We start from the raw sequence: 17,893 nt of genomic DNA, 5'->3' as shown, positions 1-17,893 counted from the left end.
TAAGCCACCGTTCTGTCATGAGCAACAGACAGGTGAGAAGCCAAAGCATGGAGCATACGCTGGCCCGATTCAAGATTCAACAGCTCACAGACAGGTGGACTCTCCTTAAACCTACAACAGATGCCGAAACCCGGGATCGAACCAGGGACCTTTAGATCTTCAGTCTAACGCTCTCCCAACTGAGCTATTTCGGCACATTCCAAAGGAGCAAGCCAGCAGGTGTGTGGCGGCAAGGCGAAGGGGTCCCAGAGACCTTAAAGGAGATCTAAAGTCCCAGCCTACACTTTTATTTTCAAACATCAGCATGGTAATGGCAATAGGAACAATAGGAGCAATAGTTCCCCTTGACAAACCAATGTAAGCTTGCGTCAGTAACCTCCTTTTATGTTGTGATTGCTGTTTCTCTGCTGGCCATCTATTTCCACAATTTCCTGGATTTCCGGCATGGTGTTCAGCTTCTTCTCTGCTCTTTACTTTCATTTTCTAAGGACTGCAGCTCCCATGGTACCTTGCTGCCTGCAAGCTGTGATTCCTGTACTGACTCTGCCTCCTGAAACTCCTCCTCTCAGCAAATCTGTACGTTGGAAATCAGACTCTGTGAAATGTGTGACACAGCAAAGTCTACTCACAGGGCACTGTGAATACATTTCACTGAAATCAAAAAAGAAAATGTTGGTGGATCTTCACAAAGTCAGTTTACAATATTCAAGATTGTTCAAATTCATGCGAGTAGGCTAGAAATCAATGAAATGCAACGTGGGAAGCAATATATGGCTTTACATTTTTAAAGCTAGATAGAGGTTTTGAGGAGTCCAAATACACTGCTCTAAAGAAGCCTTAAACCAGCCGTAGTACTACCAAAGGACCAGAGTGAAGGAAAATGCTCCAAGTGTTCTCTTTTCGAAAGGAACCTTATCTAGCTGCTAACCCTCTTGCTTTTCATCTGACGTAGCCATTTTGAGCCACTTTCCCTGAAAAAGGCATACAATCATACATCTTTCTTCAAACTAAAGTGAAAGGCAAAATCAAAATGACTTGCGTGTATACTGTGTCTTTTGGGACCCTGCAAGAGAAGTGACTCCACAAGGAAATTGGTTGAATAAGTGATATTGCCTTTTCTAGGAAAGAGTGGTTATGCTTCTCATTTTGTGTGTATGGAAGAAGAAGCGGCCTGCAACCTGAGGAAGCTGAGAATCTTCAGCTGCGCAATTGTAGCTTTTGTCATGGAAGTCATTTCGGACCGCGAAAATACTTTTTCTGACCTGCTTCTGGTTTTCTAGTCTGATGCATCAGCACGAGGAAGAAAATGTATTGGATTTTATTCATCCCATGGTTCAAAAAAGTTCTATTTACTTGCATCAAGTTGTCAAAGACTAGTTTTGGCGGCGCCGTGACTTTTAGTATCTTTCAAAGCCGGCTAAGTCTTGTTCACCCCGGAATGCATTTGATAAGTTGTTTTGCTCGGCTGCGCGCTGCCATTCCTTTCGGACACATTGCATTTCCTCTGTGAAGCAGACTCTTCCACTTGGTTTGATTGGCATAACGCAGGTGAGGGCTGCAACAATGCAACATGCCAGCCTTTTTTTCCCCCAAGGCTTTGCAGCGCTATGTGGTGGTGTTACCTGGTCCTATTGAGAAGAATAGATTTTGAACATGTCCTTGCACGTTGGCTGAGAAAACCATATACTGCGGGAAGTTGTACAATTGCTTTTCTGCTGTGCCCGAGACCCTAATATGCACTGAACCAGTTTCTAAACCTTGGTCTTGGTCTGCCCAGTCTTGCCAGGAAGCGTTACACCAAAAGTAAAGCAGGCAGTTGCCGAAACCCGGGATTAAATCAGGGACCTTCAGATCTTCAGTCTAACGCTCTCCCAACTGAGCTATTTCGGCTTAAGACGTGTGCTTTCTTCAGCAATTGTTGGCTACTATAAGTTGGTGTGACAGGAGCCTATGGAGAATTGAGATTTTTATGCCTATGCATGTGGCCGGAAAAGCGAAAAGGCAGCAAGATTCACGACTAAATTGCCAGTGAGACTAAACCACCGTTCTGTCATGAGCAACAGACAGGTGAGAAGCCAAAGCATGGAGCATACGCTAGCCCGATTCATGAGAAAAGCAACAGCTCACAGACAGGTGGACTCTCCTTAAACCTACAACAGATGCCGAAACACAGGATCGAACCAGGGACCTTTAGATCTTCAGTCTAATGCTCTCCCAACTGAGCTATTTCAGCACATTCCAAGGGAGCAAGCCAGCAGGTGTGTGGCGGCAAGGCGAAGGGGTCCCAGAGACCTTAAAGGAGTTCTAAAGTCCCAGCCTACACTTTTATTTTCAAACATCAGCATGGTAATGGCAATAGGAACAATAGGAGCAATAGTTCCCCTTGACAAACCAATGTAAGCTTGCGTCAGTAACCTCCTTTTATGTTGTGATTGCTGTTTCTCTGCTGGCCATCTATTTCCACAATTTCCTGGATTTCCGGCATGGTGTTCAGCTTCTTCTCTGCTCTTTACTTTCATTTTCTAAGGACTGCAGCTCCCATGGTACCTTGCTGCCTGCAAGCTGTGATTCCTGTACTGACTCTGCCTCCTGAAACTCCTCCTCTCAGCAAATCTGTACATTGGAAATCAGACTCTGTGAAATGTGTGACACAGAAAAAGTCTACTCACAGGGCACTGTGAATACATTTCACTGAAATCAAAAAAGAAAATGTTGGTGGATCTTCACAAAGTCAGTTTACAATATTCAAGATTGTTCAAATTCATGCGAGTAGGCTAGAAATCAATGAAATGCAATGTGGGAAGCAATATATGGCTTTACATTTTTAAAGCTAGATAGAGGTTTTGAGGAGTCCAAATACACTGCTCTAAAGAAGCCTTAAACCAGCCGTAGTACTACCAAAGGACCAGAGTGAAGGAAAATGCTCCAAGTGTTCTCTTTTCGAAAGGAACCTTATCTAGCTGCTAACCCTCTTGCTTTTCATCTGACGTAGCCATTTTGAGCCACTTTCCCTGAAAAAGTCATACAGTTTGTAATCTTTCTTCGCTTTAAAGCTTTGCTTTTCATCTGACGTAGCCATTTTCACCCAATTTTCCTGATAAAAGGCATACAATCATACATCTTTCTTCAGACTAAAGTGAAAGGCAAAATCAAAATGACTTGCGTGTATACTGTGTCTTTTGAGACCCTGCAAGAGAAGTGACTCCGCAAGGAAATTGGTTGAATAAGTGATATTGCCTTTTCTAGGAAGGAGTGGTTATGCTTCTCATTTTGTGTGTATGGAAGAAGAAGCGGCCTGCAACCTGAGGAAGCTGAGAATCTTCAGCTGCGCAATTGTAGCTTTTGTCATGGAAGTCATTTCGGACCGCGAAGATACTTTTTCTGACCTGCTTCTGGTTTTCTAGTCTGATGCATCAGCACGAGGAAGAAAATGTATTGGATTTTATTCATCCCATGGTTCAAAAAAGTTCTATTTACTTGCATCAAGTTGTCAAAGACTAGTTTTGGCGGCGCCGTGACTTTTAGTATCTTTCAAAGCCGGCTAAGTCTTGTTCACCCCGGAATGCATTTGATAAGTTGTTTTGCTCGGCTGCGCGCTGCCATTCCTTTCGGACACATTGCATTTCCTCTGTGAAGCAGACTCTTCCACTTGGTTTGATTGGCATAACGCAGGTGAGGGCTGCAACAATGCAACATGCCAGCCTTTTTTTCCCCCAAGGCTTTGCAGCGCTATGTGGTGGTGTTACCTGGTCCTATTGAGAAGAATAGATTTTGGACATGTCCTTGCACGTTGGCTGAGAAAACCATATACTGCGGGAAGTTGTACAGTTGCTTTTCTGCTGTGCCCGAGACCCTAATATGCACTGAACCAGTTTCTAAACCTTGGTCTTGGTCTGCCCAGTCTTGCCAGGAAGCGTTACACCAAAAGAAACGCAGGCAGTTGCCGAAACCCGGGATTGAACCAGGGACCTTTAGATCTTCAGTCTAACGCTCTCCCAACTGAGCTATTTCGGCTTAAGATGTGTGCTTTCCTCAGCAATTGTTGGCTACTATAAGTTGGTGTGACAGGAGCCTATGGAGAATTGAGATTTTTATGCCTATGCATGTTGCCGGAAAAGAGAAAAGGCAGCAAGATTCACGACTAAATTGCCAGTGAGACTAAGCCACCGTTCTGTCATGAGCAACAGACAGGTGAGAAGCCAAAGCATGGAGCATACGCTAGCCCGATTCATGAGAAAAGCAACAGCTCACAGACAGGTGGACTCTCCTTAAACCTACAACAGATGCCGAAACCCAGGATCGAACCAGGGACCTTTAGATCTTCAGTCTAACGCTCTCCCAACTGAGCTATATCGGCACATTCCAAAGGAGCAAGCCAGCAGGTGTGTGGCGGCAAAGCGAAGGGGTCCCAGAGACCTTAAAGGAGATCTAAAGTCCCAGCCTACACTTTTATTTTCAAACATCAGCATGGTAATGGCAATAGGAACAATAGGAGCAATAGTTCCCCTTGACAAACCAATGTAAGCTTGCCTCAGTAACCTCCTTTTATGTTGTGATTGCTGTTTCTCTGCTGGCCATCTATTTCTACAATTTCCTGGATTTCCGGCATGGTGTTCAGCTTCTTCTCTGCTCTTTACTTTCATTTTCTAAGGACTGCAGCTCCCATGGTACCTTGCTGCCTGCAAGCTGTGATTCCTGTACTGACTCTGCCTCCTGAAACTCCTCCTCTCAGCAAATCTGTACGTTGGAAATCAGACTCTGTGAAATGTGTGACACAGCAAAGTCTACTCACAGGGCACTGTGAATACATTTCACTGAAATCAAAAAAGAAAATGTTGGTGGATCTTCACAAAGTCAGTTTACAATATTCAAGATTGTTCAAATTCATGCGAGTAGGCTAGAAATCAATGAAATGCAACGTGGGAAGCAATATATGGCTTTACATTTTTAAAGCTAGATAGAGGTTTTGAGGAGTCCAAATACACTGCTCTAAAGAAGCCTTAAACCAGCCGTAGTACTACCAAAGGACCAGAGTGAAGGAAAATGCTCCAAGTGTTCTCTTTTCGAAAGTAACCTTATCTAGCTGCTAACCCTCTTGCTTTTCATCTGACTTAGCCATTTTGAGCCACTTTCCCTGAAAAAGTCATACAGTTTGTAATCTTTCTTCGCTTTAAAGCTTTGCTTTTCATCTGACGTAACCATTTTCACCCAATTTTCCTGATAAAAGGCATACAATCATACATCTTTCTTCAAACTAAAGTGAAAGGCAAAATCCAAATGACTTGCGTGTATACTGTGTCTTTTGGGACCCTGCAAGAGAAGTGACTCCGCAAGGAAATTGGTTGAATAAGTGATATTGCCTTTTCTAGGAAGGAGTGGTTATGCTTCTCATTTTGTGTGTATGGAAGAAGAAGCGGCCTGCAACCTGAGGAAGCTGAGAATCTTCAGCTGCGCAATTGTAACTTTTGTCATGGAAGTCATTTCGGACCGCGAAGATACTTTTTCTGACCTGCTTCTGGTTTTCTAGTCTGATGCATCAGCACGAGGAAGAAAATGTATTGGATTTTATTCATCCCATGGTTCAAAAAAGTTCTATTTACTTGCATCAAGTTGTCAAAGACTAGTTTTGGCAGCGCCGTGACTTTTAGTATCTTTCAAAGCCGGCTAAGTCTTGTTCACCCCGGAATGCATTTGATAAGTTGTTTTGCTCGGCTGCGCGCTGCCATTCCTTTCGGACACATTGCATTTCCTCTGTGAAGCAGACTCTTCCACTTGGTTTGATTGGCATAACGCATGTGAGGGCTGCAACAATGTAACATGCCAGCCTTTTTTTCCCCCAAGGCTTTCCAGCGCTATGTGGTGGTGTTACCTGGTCCTATTGAGAAGAATAGATTTTGGACATGTCCTTGCACGTTGGCTGAGAAAACCATATACTGCGGGAAGTTGTACAATTGCTTTTCTGCTGCGCCCGAGACCCTAATATGCACTGAACCAGTTTCTAAACCTTGGTCTTGGTCTGCCCAGTCTTGCCGGGAAGCGTTACACCAAAAGAAATGCAGGCAGTTGCCGAAACCCGGGATTTAACCAGGGACCTTTAGATCTTCAGTCTAACGCTCTCCCAACTGACGTATTTCGGCTTAAGACGTGTGCTTTCCTCAGCAATTGTTGGCTACTATAAGTTGGTGTGACAGGAGCCTATGGAGAATTGAGATTTTTATGCCTATGCATGTTGCCGGAAAAGAGAAAAGGCAGCAAGATTCACGACTAAATTGCCAGTGAGACTAAGCCACCGTTCTGTCATGAGCAACAGACAGGTGAGAAGCCAAAGCATGGAGCATACGCTAGCCCGATTCATGAGAAAAGCAACAGCTCACAGACAGGTGGACTCTCCTTAAACCTACAACAGATGCCGAAACCCGGGATCTTTAGATCTTCAGTCTAACGCTCTCCCAACTGAGCTATTTCGGCACATTCCAAAGGAGCAAGCCAGCAGGTGTGTGGCGGCAAGGCGAAGGGGTCCCAGAGACCTTAAAGGAGATCTAAAGTCCCAGCCTACACTTTTATTTTCAAACATCAGCATGGTAATGGCAATAGGAACAATAGGAGCAATAGTTCCCCTTGACAAACCAATGTAAGCTTGCCTCAGTAACCTCCTTTTATGTTGTGATTGCTGTTTCTCTGCTGGCCATCTATTTCCACAATTTCCTGGATTTCCGGCATGGTGTTCAGCTTCTTCTCTGCTCTTTACTTTCATTTTCTAAGGACTGCAGCTCCCATGGTACCTTGCTGCCTGCAAGCTGTGATTCCTGTACTGACTCTGCCTCCTGAAACTCCTCCTCTCAGCAAATCTGTACGTTGGAAATCAGACTCTGTGAAATGTGTGACACAGCAAAGTCTACTCACAGGGCACTGTGAATACATTTCACTGAAATCAAAAAAGAAAATGTTGGTGGATCTTCACAAAGTCAGTTTACAATATTCAAGAGTGTTCAAATTCATGCGAGTAGGCTAGAAATCAATGAAATGCAACGTGGGAAGCAATATATGGCTTTACATTTTTAAAGCTAGATAGAGGTTTTGAGGAGTCCAAATACACTGCTCTAAAGAAGCCTTAAACCAGCTGTAGTTCTACCAAAGGACCAGAGTGAAGGAAAATGCTCCAAGTGTTCTCTTTTCGAAAGGAACCTTATCTAGCTGCTAACCCTCTTGCTTTTCATCTGACGTAGCCATTTTGAGCCACTTTCCCTGAAAAAGTCATACAGTTTGTAATCTTTCTTCGCTTTAAAGCTTTGCTTTTCATCTGACGTAGCCATTTTCACCCAATTTTCCTGATAAAAGGCATACAATCATACATCTTTCTTCAAACTAAAGTGAAAGGCAAAATCAAAATGACTTGCGTGTATACTGTGTCTTTTGGGACCCTGCAAGAGAAGTGACTCCGCAAGGAAATTGGTTGAATAAGTGATATTGCCTTTTCTAGGAAGGAGTGGTTATGCTTCTCATTTTGTGTGCATGGAAGAAGAAGCGGCCTGCAACCTGAGGAAGCTGAGAATCTTCAGCTGCGCAATTGTAGCTTTTGTCATGGAAGTCATTTCGGACCGCGAAGATACTTTTTCTGACCTGCGTCTGGTTTTCTAGTCTGATGCATCAGCACGAGGAAGAAAATGTATTGGATTTTATTCATCCCATGGTTCAAAAAAGTTCTATTTACTTGCATCAAGTTGTCAAAGACTAGTTTTGGCTGCGCCGTGACTTTTAGTATCTTTCAAAGCCGGCTAAGTCTTGTTCACCCCGGAATGCATTTGATAAGTTGTTTTGCTCGGCTGCGCGCTGCCATTCCTTTCGGACACATTGCATTTCCTCTGTGAAGCAGACTCTTCCACTTGGTTTGATTGGCATAACGCAGGTGAGGGCTGCAACAATGCAACATGCCAGCCTTTTTTTCCCCCAAGGCTTTGCAAGCGCTATGTGGTGGTGTAACCTGGTCCTATTGAGAAGAATAGATTTTGGACATGTCCTTGCACATTGGCTGAGAAAACCATATACTGCGGGAAGTTGTACAATTGCTTTTCTGCTGCGCCCGAGACCCTAATATGCACTGAACCAGTTTCTAAACCTTGGTCTTGGTCTGCCCAGTCTTGCCGGGAAGCGTTACACCAAAAGAAACGCAGGCAGTTGCCGAAACCCGGGATTGAACCAGGGACCTTTAGATCTTCAGTCTAACGCTCTCCCAACTGAGCTATTTCGGCTTAAGATGTGTGCTTTCCTCAGCAATTGTTGGCTACTATAAGTTGGTGTTACAGGAGCCTATGGAGAATTGAGATTTTTATGCCTATGCATGTTGCCGGAAAAGAGAAAAGGCAGCAAGATTCACGACTAAATTGCCAGTGAGACTAAGCCACCGTTCAGTCATGAGCAACAGACAGGTGAGAAGCCAAAGCATGGAGCATACGCTAGCCCGATTCATGAGAAAAGCAACAGCTCACAGACAGGTGGACTCTCCTTAAACCTACAACAGATGCCGAAGCCCGGGATCGAACCAGGGACCTTTAGATCTTCAGTCAAACGCTCTCCCAACTGAGCTATTTCGGCACATTCCAAAGGAGCAAGCCAGCAGGTGTGTGGCGGCAAGGCGAAGGGGTCCCAGAGACCTTAAAGGAGATCTAAAGTCCCAGCCTACACTTTTTTTTTCAAACATCAGCATGGTAATGGCAATAGGAACAATAGGAGCAATAGTTCCCCTTGACAAACCAATGTAAGCTTGCCTCAGTAACCTCCTTTTATGTTGTGATTGCTGTTTCTCTGCTGGCCATCTATTTCCACAATTTCCTGGATTTCCGGCATGGTGTTCAGCTTCTTCTCTGCTCTTTACTTTCATTTTATAAGGACTGCAGCTCCCATGGTACCTTGCTGCCTGCAAGCTGTGATTCCTGTACTGACTCTGCCTCCTGAAACTCCTCCTCTCAGCAAATCTGTACGTTGGAAATCAGACTCTGTGAAATGTGTGACACAGCAAAGTCTACTCACAGGGCACTGTGAATACATTTCACTGAAATCAAAAAAGAAAATGTTGGTGGATCTTCACAAAGTCAGTTTACAATATTCAAGATTGTTCAAATTCATGCGAGTAGGCTAGAAATCAATGAAATGCAACGTGGGAAGCAATATATGGCTTTACATTTTTAAAGCTAGATAGAGGTTTTGAGGAGTCCAAATACACTGCTCTAAAGAAGCCTTAAACCAACCGTAGTACTACCAAAGGACCAGAGTGAAGGAAAATGCTCCAAGTGTTCTCTTTTCGAAAGGAACCTTATCTAGCTGCTAACCCTCTTGCTTTTCATCTGACGTAGCCATTTTGAGCCACTTTCCCGGAAAAAGTCATACAGTTTGTAATCTTTCTTCGCTTTAAAGCTTTGCTTTTCATCTGACGTAGCCATTTTCACCCAATTTTCCTGATAAAAGGCATACAATCATACATCTTTCTTCAAACTAAAGTGAAAGGCAAAATCCAAATGACTTGCGTGTATACTGTGTCTTTTGGGACCCTGCAAGAGAAGTGACTCCGCAAGGAAATTGGTTGAATAAGTGATATTGCCTTTTCTAGGAAGGAGTGGTTATGCTTCTCATTTTGTGTGTATGGAAGAAGAAGCGGCCTGCAACCTGAGGAAGCTGAGAATCTTCAGCTGCGCAATTGTAGCTTTTGTCATGGAAGTCATTTCGGACCGCGAAGATACTTTTTCTGACCTGCTTCTGGTTTTCTAGTCTGATGCATCAGCAAGAGGAAGAAAATGTATTGGATTTTATTCATCCCATGGTTCAAAAAAGTTCTATTTACTTGCATCAAGTTGTCAAAGACTAGTTTTGGCTGCGCCGTGACTTTTAGTATCTTTCAAAGCCGGCTAAGTCTTGTTCACCCCGGAATGCATTTGATAAGTTGTTTTGCTCGGCTGCGCGCTGCCATTCCTTTCGGACACATTACATTTCCTCTGTGAAGCAGACTCTTCCACTTGGTTTGATTGGCATAACGCAGGTGAGGGCTGCAACAATGCAACATGCCAGCCTTTTTTTCCCCCAAGGCTTTGCAGCGCTATGTGGTGGTGTAACCTGGTCCTATTGAGTAGAAAAGATTTTGGACATGTCCTTGCACGTTGGCTGAGAAAACCATATACTGCGGGAAGTTGTACAATTGCTTTTCTGCTGCGCCCGAGACCCTAATATGCACTGAACCAGTTTCTAAACCTTGGTCTTGGTCTGCCCAGTCTTGCCGGAAAGCGTTACACCAAAAGAAACGCAGGCAGTTGCCGAAACCCGGAATAGAACCAGGGACTTTAGATCTTCAGTCTAACGCTCTCCCAACTGAGCTATTTCGGCACATTCCAAAGGAGCAAGCCAGCAGGTGTGTGGCGGCAAAGCGAAGGGGTCCCAGAGACCTTAAAGGAGATCTAAAGTCCCAGCCTACACTTTTATTTTCAAACATCAGCATGGTAATGGCAATAGGAACAATAGGAGCAATAGTTCCCCTTGACAAACCAATGTAAGCTTGCCTCAGTAACCTCCTTTTATGTTGTGATTGCTGTTTCTCTGCTGGCCATCTATTTCTACAATTTCCTGGATTTCCGGCATGGTGTTCAGCTTCTTCTCTGCTCTTTACTTTCATTTTCTAAGGACTGCAGCTCCCATGGTACCTTGCTGCCTGCAAGCTGTGATTCCTGTACTGACTCTGCCTCCTGAAACTCCTCCTCTCAGCAAATCTGTACGTTGGAAATCAGACTCTGTGAAATGTGTGACAAAGCAAAGTCTACTCACAGGGCACTGTGAATACATTTCACTGAAATCAAAAAAGAAAATATTGGTGGATCTTCACAAAGTCAGTTTACAATATTCAAGATTGTTCAAATTCATGCGAGTAGGCTAGAAATCAATGAAATGCAACGTGGGAAGCAATATATGGCTTTACATTTTTAAAGCTAGATAGAGGTTTTGAGGAGTCCAAATACACTGCTCTAAAGAAGCCTTAAACCAGCCGTAGTACTACCAAAGGACCAGAGTGAAGGAAAATGCTCCAAGTGTTCTCTTTTCGAAAGTAACCTTATCTAGCTGCTAACCCTCTTGCTTTTCATCTGACTTAGCCATTTTGAGCCACTTTCCCTGAAAAAGTCATACAGTTTGTAATCTTTCTTCGCTTTAAAGCTTTGCTTTTCATCTGACGTAGCCATTTTCACCCAATTTTCCTGATAAAAGGCATACAATCATACATCTTTCTTCAAACTAAAGTGAAAGGCAAAATCCAAATGACTTGCGTGTATACTGTGTCTTTTGGGACCCTGCAAGAGAAGTGACTCCGCAAGGAAATTGGTTGAATAAGTGATATTGCCTTTTCTAGGAAGGAGTGGTTATGCTTCTCATTTTGTGTGCATGGAAGAAGAAGCGGCCTGCAACCTGAGGAAGCTGAGAATCTTCAGCTGCGCAATTGTAACTTTTGTCATGGAAGTCATTTCGGACCGCGAAGATACTTTTTCTGACCTGCTTCTGGTTTTCTAGTCTGATGCATCAGCACGAGGAAGAAAATGTATTGGATTTTATTCATCCCATGGTTCAAAAAAGTTCTATTTACTTGCATCAAGTTGTCAAAGACTAGTTTTGGCAGCGCCGTGACTTTTAGTATCTTTCAAAGCCGGCTAAGTCTTGTTCACCCCGGAATGCATTTGATAAGTTGTTTTGCTCGGCTGCGCGCTGCCATTCCTTTCGGACACATTGCATTTCCTCTGTGAAGCAGACTCTTCCACTTGGTTTGATTGGCATAACGCATGTGAGGGCTGCAACAATGTAACATGCCAGCCTTTTTTTCCCCCAAGGCTTTCCAGCGCTATGTGGTGGTGTTACCTGGTCCTATTGAGAAGAATAGATTTTGGACATGTCCTTGCACGTTGGCTGAGAAAACCATATACTGCGGGAAGTTGTACAATTGCTTTTCTGCTGCGCCCAAGACCCTAATATGCACTGAACCAGTTTCTAAACCTTGGTCTTGGTCTGCCCAGTCTTGCCGGGAAGCGTTACACCAAAAGAAATGCAGGCAGTTGCCGAAACCCGGGATTTAACCAGGGACCTTTAGATCTTCAGTCTAACGCTCTCCCAACTGACGTATTTCGGCTTAAGACGTGTGCTTTCCTCAGCAATTGTTGGCTACTATAAGTTGGTGTGACAGGAGCCTATGGAGAATTGAGATTTTTATGCCTATGCATGTTGCCGGAAAAGAGAAAAGGCAGCAAGATTCACGACTAAATTGCCAGTGAGACTAAGCCACCGTTCTGTCATGAGCAACAGACAGGTGAGAAGCCAAAGCATGGAGCATACGCTAGCCCGATTCATGAGAAAAGCAACAGCTCACAGACAGGTGGACTCTCCTTAAACCTACAACAGATGCCGAAACCCGGGATCGAACCAGGGACCTTTAGATCTTCAGTCTAACGCTCTCCCAACTGAGCTATTTCGGCACATTCCAAAGGAGCAAGCCAGCAGGTGTGTGGCGGCAAGGCGAAGGGGTCCCAGAGACCTTAAAGGAGATCTAAAGTCCCAGCCTACACTTTTATTTTCAAACATCAGCATGGTAATGGCAATAGGAACAATAGGAGCAATAGTTCCCCTTGACAAACCAATGTAAGCTTGCCTCAGTAACCTCCTTTTATGTTGTGATTGCTGTTTCTCTGCTGGCCATCTATTTCCACAATTTCCTGGATTTCCGGCATGGTGTTCAGCTTCTTCTCTGCTCTTTACTTTCATTTTCTAAGGACTGCAGCTCCCATGGTACCTTGCTGCCTGCAAGCTGTGATTCCTGTACTGACTCTGCCTCCTGAAACTCCTCCTCTCAGCAAATCTGTACGTTGGAAATCAGACTCTGTGAAATGTGTGACACAGCAAAGTCTACTCACAGGGCACTGTGAATACATTTCACTGAAATCAAAAAAGAAAAGGTTGGTGGATCTTCACAAAGTCAGTTTACAATATTCAAGATTGTTCAAATTCATGCGAGTAGGCTAGAAATCAATGAAATGCAACGTGGGAAGCAATATATGGCTTTACATTTTTAAAGCTAGATAGAGGTTTTGAGGAGTCCAAATACACTGCTCTAAAGAAGCCTTAAACCAGCCGTAGTACTACCAACGGACCAGAGTGAAGGAAAACGCTCCAAGTGTTCTCTTTGCGAAAGGAACCTTATCTAGCTGCTAACCCTCTTGCTTTTCATCTGACGTAGCCATTTTGAGCCACTTTCCCTGAAAAAGTCATACAGTTTGTAATCTTTCTTCGCTTTAAAGCTTTGCTTTTCATCTGACGTAGCCATTTTCACCCAATTTTCCTGATAAAAGGCATACAATCATACATCTTTCTTCAAACTAAAGTGAAAGGCAAAATCAAAATGACTTGCGTGTATACTGTGTCTTTTGGGACCCTGCAAGAGAAGTGACTCCGCAAGGAAATTGGTTGAATAAGTGATATTGCCTTTTCTAGGAAGGAGTGGTTATGCTTCTCATTTTGTGTGCATGGAAGAAGAAGCGACCTGCAACCTGAGGAAGCTGAGAATCTTCAGCTGCGCAATTGTAGCTTTTGTCATGGAAGTCATTTCGGACCGCGAAGATACTTTTTCTGACCTGCTTCTGGTTTCTAGTCTAATGCAACAGCACGAGGAAGAAAATGTATTGGATTTTATTCATCCCATGGTTCAAAAAAGTTCTATTTACTTGCATCAAGTTGTCAAAGACTAGTTTTGGCGGCGCCGTGACTTTTAGTATCTTTCAAAGCCGGCTAAGTTTTTTTCACCCCGGAATGCATTTGATAAGTTGTTTTGCTCGGCTGCGCTCTGCCATTCCTTTCGGACACATTGCATTTCCTCTGTGAAGCAGACTCTTCCACTTGGTTTGATTGGCATAACGCAGGTGAGGGCTGCAAGAATGCAACATGCCAGCCTTTTTTTCCCCCAAGGCTTTGCAGCGCTATGTGGTGGTGTAACCTGGTCCTATTGAGTAGAAAAGATTTTGGACATGTCCTTGCACGTTGGCTGAGAAAACCATATACTGCGGGAAGTTGTACAATTGCTTTTCTGCTGCGCCCGAGACCCTAATATGCACTGAACCAGTTTCTAAACCTTGGTCTTGGTCTGCCCAGTCTTGCCGGGAAGCGTTACACCAAAAGAAACGCAGGCAGTTGCCGAAACCCGGAATAGAACCAGGGACTTTAGATCTTCAGTCTAACGCTCTCCCAACTGAGCTATTTCGGCACATTCCAAAGGAGCAAGCCAGCAGGTGTGTGGCGGCAAGGCGAAGGGGTCCCAGAGACCTTAAAGGAGATCTAAAGTCCCAGCCTACACTTTTATTTTCAAACATCAGCATGGTAATGGCAATAGGAACAATAGGAGCAATAGTTCCCCTTGACAAACCAATGTAAGCTTGCCTCAGTAACCTCCTTTTATGTTGTGATTGCTGTTTCTCTGCTGGCCATCTATTTCCACAATTTCCTGGATTTCCGGCATGGTGTTCAGCTTCTTCTCTGCTCTTTACTTTCATTTTCTAAGGACTGCAGCTCCCATGGTACCTTGCTGCCTGCAAGCTGTGATTCCTGTACTGACTCTGCCTCCTGAAACTCCTCCTCTCAGCAAATCTGTACGTTGGAAATCAGACTCTGTGAAATGTGTGACACAGCAAAGTCTACTCACAGGGCACTGTGAATACATTTCACTGAAATCAAAAAAGAAAATGTTGGTGGATCTTCACAAAGTCAGTTTACAATATTCAAGATTGTTCAAATTCATGCGAGTAGGCTAGAAATCAATGAAATGCAACGTGGGAAGCAATATATGGCTTTACATTTTTAAAGCTAGATAGAGGTTTTGAGGAGTCCAAATACACTGCTCTAAAGAAGCCTTAAACCAGCCGTAGTACTACCAAAGGACCAGAGTGAAGGAAAATGCTCCAAGTGTTCTCTTTTCGAAAGTAAACTTATCTAGCTGCTAACCCTCTTGCTTTTCATCTGACTTAGCCATTTTGAGCCACTTTCCCTGAAAAAGTCATACAGTTTGTAATCTTTCTTCGCTTTAAAGCTTTGCTTTTCATCTGACGTAGCCATTTTCACCCAATTTTCCTGATAAAAGGCATACAATCATACATCTTTCTTCAAACTAAAGTGAAAGGCAAAATCCAAATGACTTGCGTGTATACTGTGTCTTTTGGGACCCTGCAAGAGAAGTGACTCCGCAAGGAAATTGGTTGAATAAGTGATATTGCCTTTTCTAGGAAGGAGTGGTTATGCTTCTCATTTTGTGTGCATGGAAGAAGAAGCGGCCTGCAACCTGAGGAAGCTGAGAATCTTCAGCTGCGCAATTGTAGCTTTTGTCATGGAAGTCATTTCGGACCGCGAAGATACTTTTTCTGACCTGCTTCTGGTTTTCTAGTCTGATGCATCAGCACGAGGAAGAAAATGTATTGGATTTTATTCATCCCATGGTTCAAAAAAGTTCTATTTACTTGCATCAAGTTGTCAAAGACTAGTTTTGGCTGCGCCGTGACTTTTAGTATCTTTCAAAGCCGGCTAAGTCTTGTTCACCCCGGAATGCATTTGATAAGTTGTTTTGCTCGGCTGCGCGCTGCCATTCCTTTCGGACACATTGCATTTCCTCTGTGAAGCAGACTCTTCCACTTGGTTTGATTGGCATAACGCAGGTGAGGGCTGCAACAATGCAACATGCCAGCCTTTTTTTCCCCCAAGGCTTTGCAAGCGCTATGTGGTGGTGTAACCTGGTCCTATTGAGAAGAATAGATTTTGGACATGTCCTTGCACATTGGCTGAGAAAACCATATACTGCGGGAAGTTGTACAATTGCTTTTCTGCTGCGCCCGAGACCCTAATATGCACTGAACCAGTTTCTAAACCTTGGTCTTGGTCTGCCCAGTCTTGCCGGGAAGCGTTACACCAAAAGAAACGCAGGCAGTTGCCGAAACCCGGGATTTAACCAGGGACCTTTAGATCTTCAGTCTAACGCTCTCCCAACTGACCTATTTCGGCTTAAGACGTGTGCTTTCCTCAGCAATTGTTGGCTACTATAAGTTGGTGTGACAGGAGCCTATGGAGAATTGAGATTTTTATGCCTATGCATGTTGCCGGAAAAGAGAAAAGGCAGCAAGATTCACGACTAAATTGCCAGTGAGACTAAGCCACCGTTCTGTCATGAGCAACAGACAGGTGAGAAGCCAAAGCATGGAGCATACGCTAGCCCGATTCATGAGAAAAGCAACAGCTCACAGACAGGTGGACTCTCCTTAAACCTACAACAGATGCCGAAACCCGGGATCGAACCAGGGACCTTTAGATCTTCAGTCTAACGCTCTCCCAACTGAGCTATTTCGGCACATTCCACAGGAGCAAGCCAGCAGGTGTGTGGCGGCAAGGCGAAGGGGTCCCAGAGACCTTAAAGGAGATCTAAAGTCCCAGCCTACACTTTTATTTTCAAACATCAGCATGGTAATGGCAATAGGAACAATAGGAGCAATAGTTCCCCTTGACAAACCAATGTAAGCTTGCCTCAGTAACCTCCTTTTATGTTGTGATTGCTGTTTCTCTGCTGGCCATCTATTTCCACAATTTCCTGGATTTCCGGCATGGTGTTCAGCTTCTTCTCTGCTCTTTACTTTCATTTTCTAAGGACTGCAGCTCCCATGGTACCTTGCTGCCTGCAAGCTGTGATTCCTGTACTGACTCTGCCTCCTGAAACTCCTCCTCTCAGCAAATCTGTACGTTGGAAATCAGACTCTGTGAAATGTGTGACACAGCAAAGTCTACTCACAGGGCACTGTGAATACATTTCACTGAAATCAAAAAAGAAAATGTTGGTGGATCTTCACAAAGTCAGTTTACAATATTCAAGATTGTTCAAATTCATGCGAGTAGGCTAGAAATCAATGAAATGCAACGTGGGAAGCAATATATGGCTTTACATTTTTAAAGCTAGATAGAGGTTTTGAGGAGTCCAAATACACTGCTCTAAAGAAGCCTTAAACCAGCTGTAGTTCTACCAAAGGACCAGAGTGAAGGAAAATGCTCCAAGTGTTCTCTTTTCGAAAGGAACCTTATCTAGCTGCTAACCCTCTTGCTTTTCATCTGACGTAGCCATTTTGAGCCACTTTCCCTGAAAAAGTCATACAGTTTGTAATCTTTCTTCGCTTTAAAGCTTTGCTTTTCATCTGACGTAGCCATTTTCACCCAATTTTCCTGATAAAAGGCATACAATCATACATCTTTCTTCAAACTAAAGTGAAAGGCAAAATCAAAATGACTTGCGTGTATACTGTGTCTTTTGGGACCCTGCAAGAGAAGTGACTCCGCAAGGAAATTGGTTGAATAAGTGATATTGCCTTTTCTAGGAAGGAGTGGTTATGCTTCTCATTTTGTGTGCATGGAAGAAGAAGCGGCCTGCAACCTGAGGAAGCTGAGAATCTTCAGCTGCGCAATTGTAGCTTTTGTCATGGAAGTCATTTCGGACCGCGAAGATACTTTTTCTGACCTGCTTCTGGTTTTCTAGTCTGATGCATCAGCACAAGGAAGAAAATGTATTGGATTTTATTCATCCCATGGTTCAAAAAAGTTCTATTTACTTGCATCAAGTTGTCAAAGACTAGTTTTGGCTGCGCCGTGACTTTTAGTATCTTTCAAAGCCGGCTAAGTCTTGTTCACCCCGGAATGCATTTGATAAGTTGTTTTGCTCGGCTGCGCGCTGCCATTCCTTTCGGACACATTGCATTTCCTCTGTGAAGCAGACTCTTCCACTTGGTTTGATTGGCATAACGCAGGTGAGGGCTGCAACAATGCAACATGCCAGCCTTTTTTTCCCCCAAGGCTTTGCAAGCGC

General features: G+C 43.9%; 5 non-coding genes across 5 annotated transcripts; all 5 read right to left on the bottom strand.

Annotated features, from left to right (window-relative positions):
* Positions 1-121: 121 nt before the first annotated feature.
* On the bottom strand, positions 122-194 carry TRNAF-GAA (transfer RNA phenylalanine (anticodon GAA)). The gene has a single exon. It is a non-coding gene; the product is annotated as a tRNA-Phe (tRNA).
* A 3,747-nt stretch (positions 195-3,941) lies between these two features.
* TRNAF-GAA (transfer RNA phenylalanine (anticodon GAA)) lies at positions 3,942-4,014 on the bottom strand. The gene has a single exon. It is a non-coding gene; the product is annotated as a tRNA-Phe (tRNA).
* Positions 4,015-8,176: 4,162 nt separating this feature from the next.
* TRNAF-GAA (transfer RNA phenylalanine (anticodon GAA)) lies at positions 8,177-8,249 on the bottom strand. Its single transcript has one exon. It is a non-coding gene; the product is annotated as a tRNA-Phe (tRNA).
* Positions 8,250-12,421: 4,172 nt separating this feature from the next.
* On the bottom strand, positions 12,422-12,494 carry TRNAF-GAA (transfer RNA phenylalanine (anticodon GAA)). Its single transcript has one exon. It is a non-coding gene; the product is annotated as a tRNA-Phe (tRNA).
* Positions 12,495-16,323: 3,829 nt separating this feature from the next.
* On the bottom strand, positions 16,324-16,396 carry TRNAF-GAA (transfer RNA phenylalanine (anticodon GAA)). Its single transcript has one exon. It is a non-coding gene; the product is annotated as a tRNA-Phe (tRNA).
* Between the last annotated feature and the right edge of the window lie 1,497 nt (positions 16,397-17,893).

Source organism: Staurois parvus, unplaced genomic scaffold, assembly GCF_062004578.1.
Source record: "Staurois parvus isolate SC_StPar_1 unplaced genomic scaffold, SC_StPar_1.0 ptg000126l, whole genome shotgun sequence".
Classification (NCBI taxonomy): Eukaryota; Metazoa; Chordata; class Amphibia; order Anura; family Ranidae; genus Staurois; species Staurois parvus.
The sequence above is the reverse complement of the archived record's forward strand: the minus strand, read 5'-3'. Positions and strand labels throughout refer to the sequence as shown.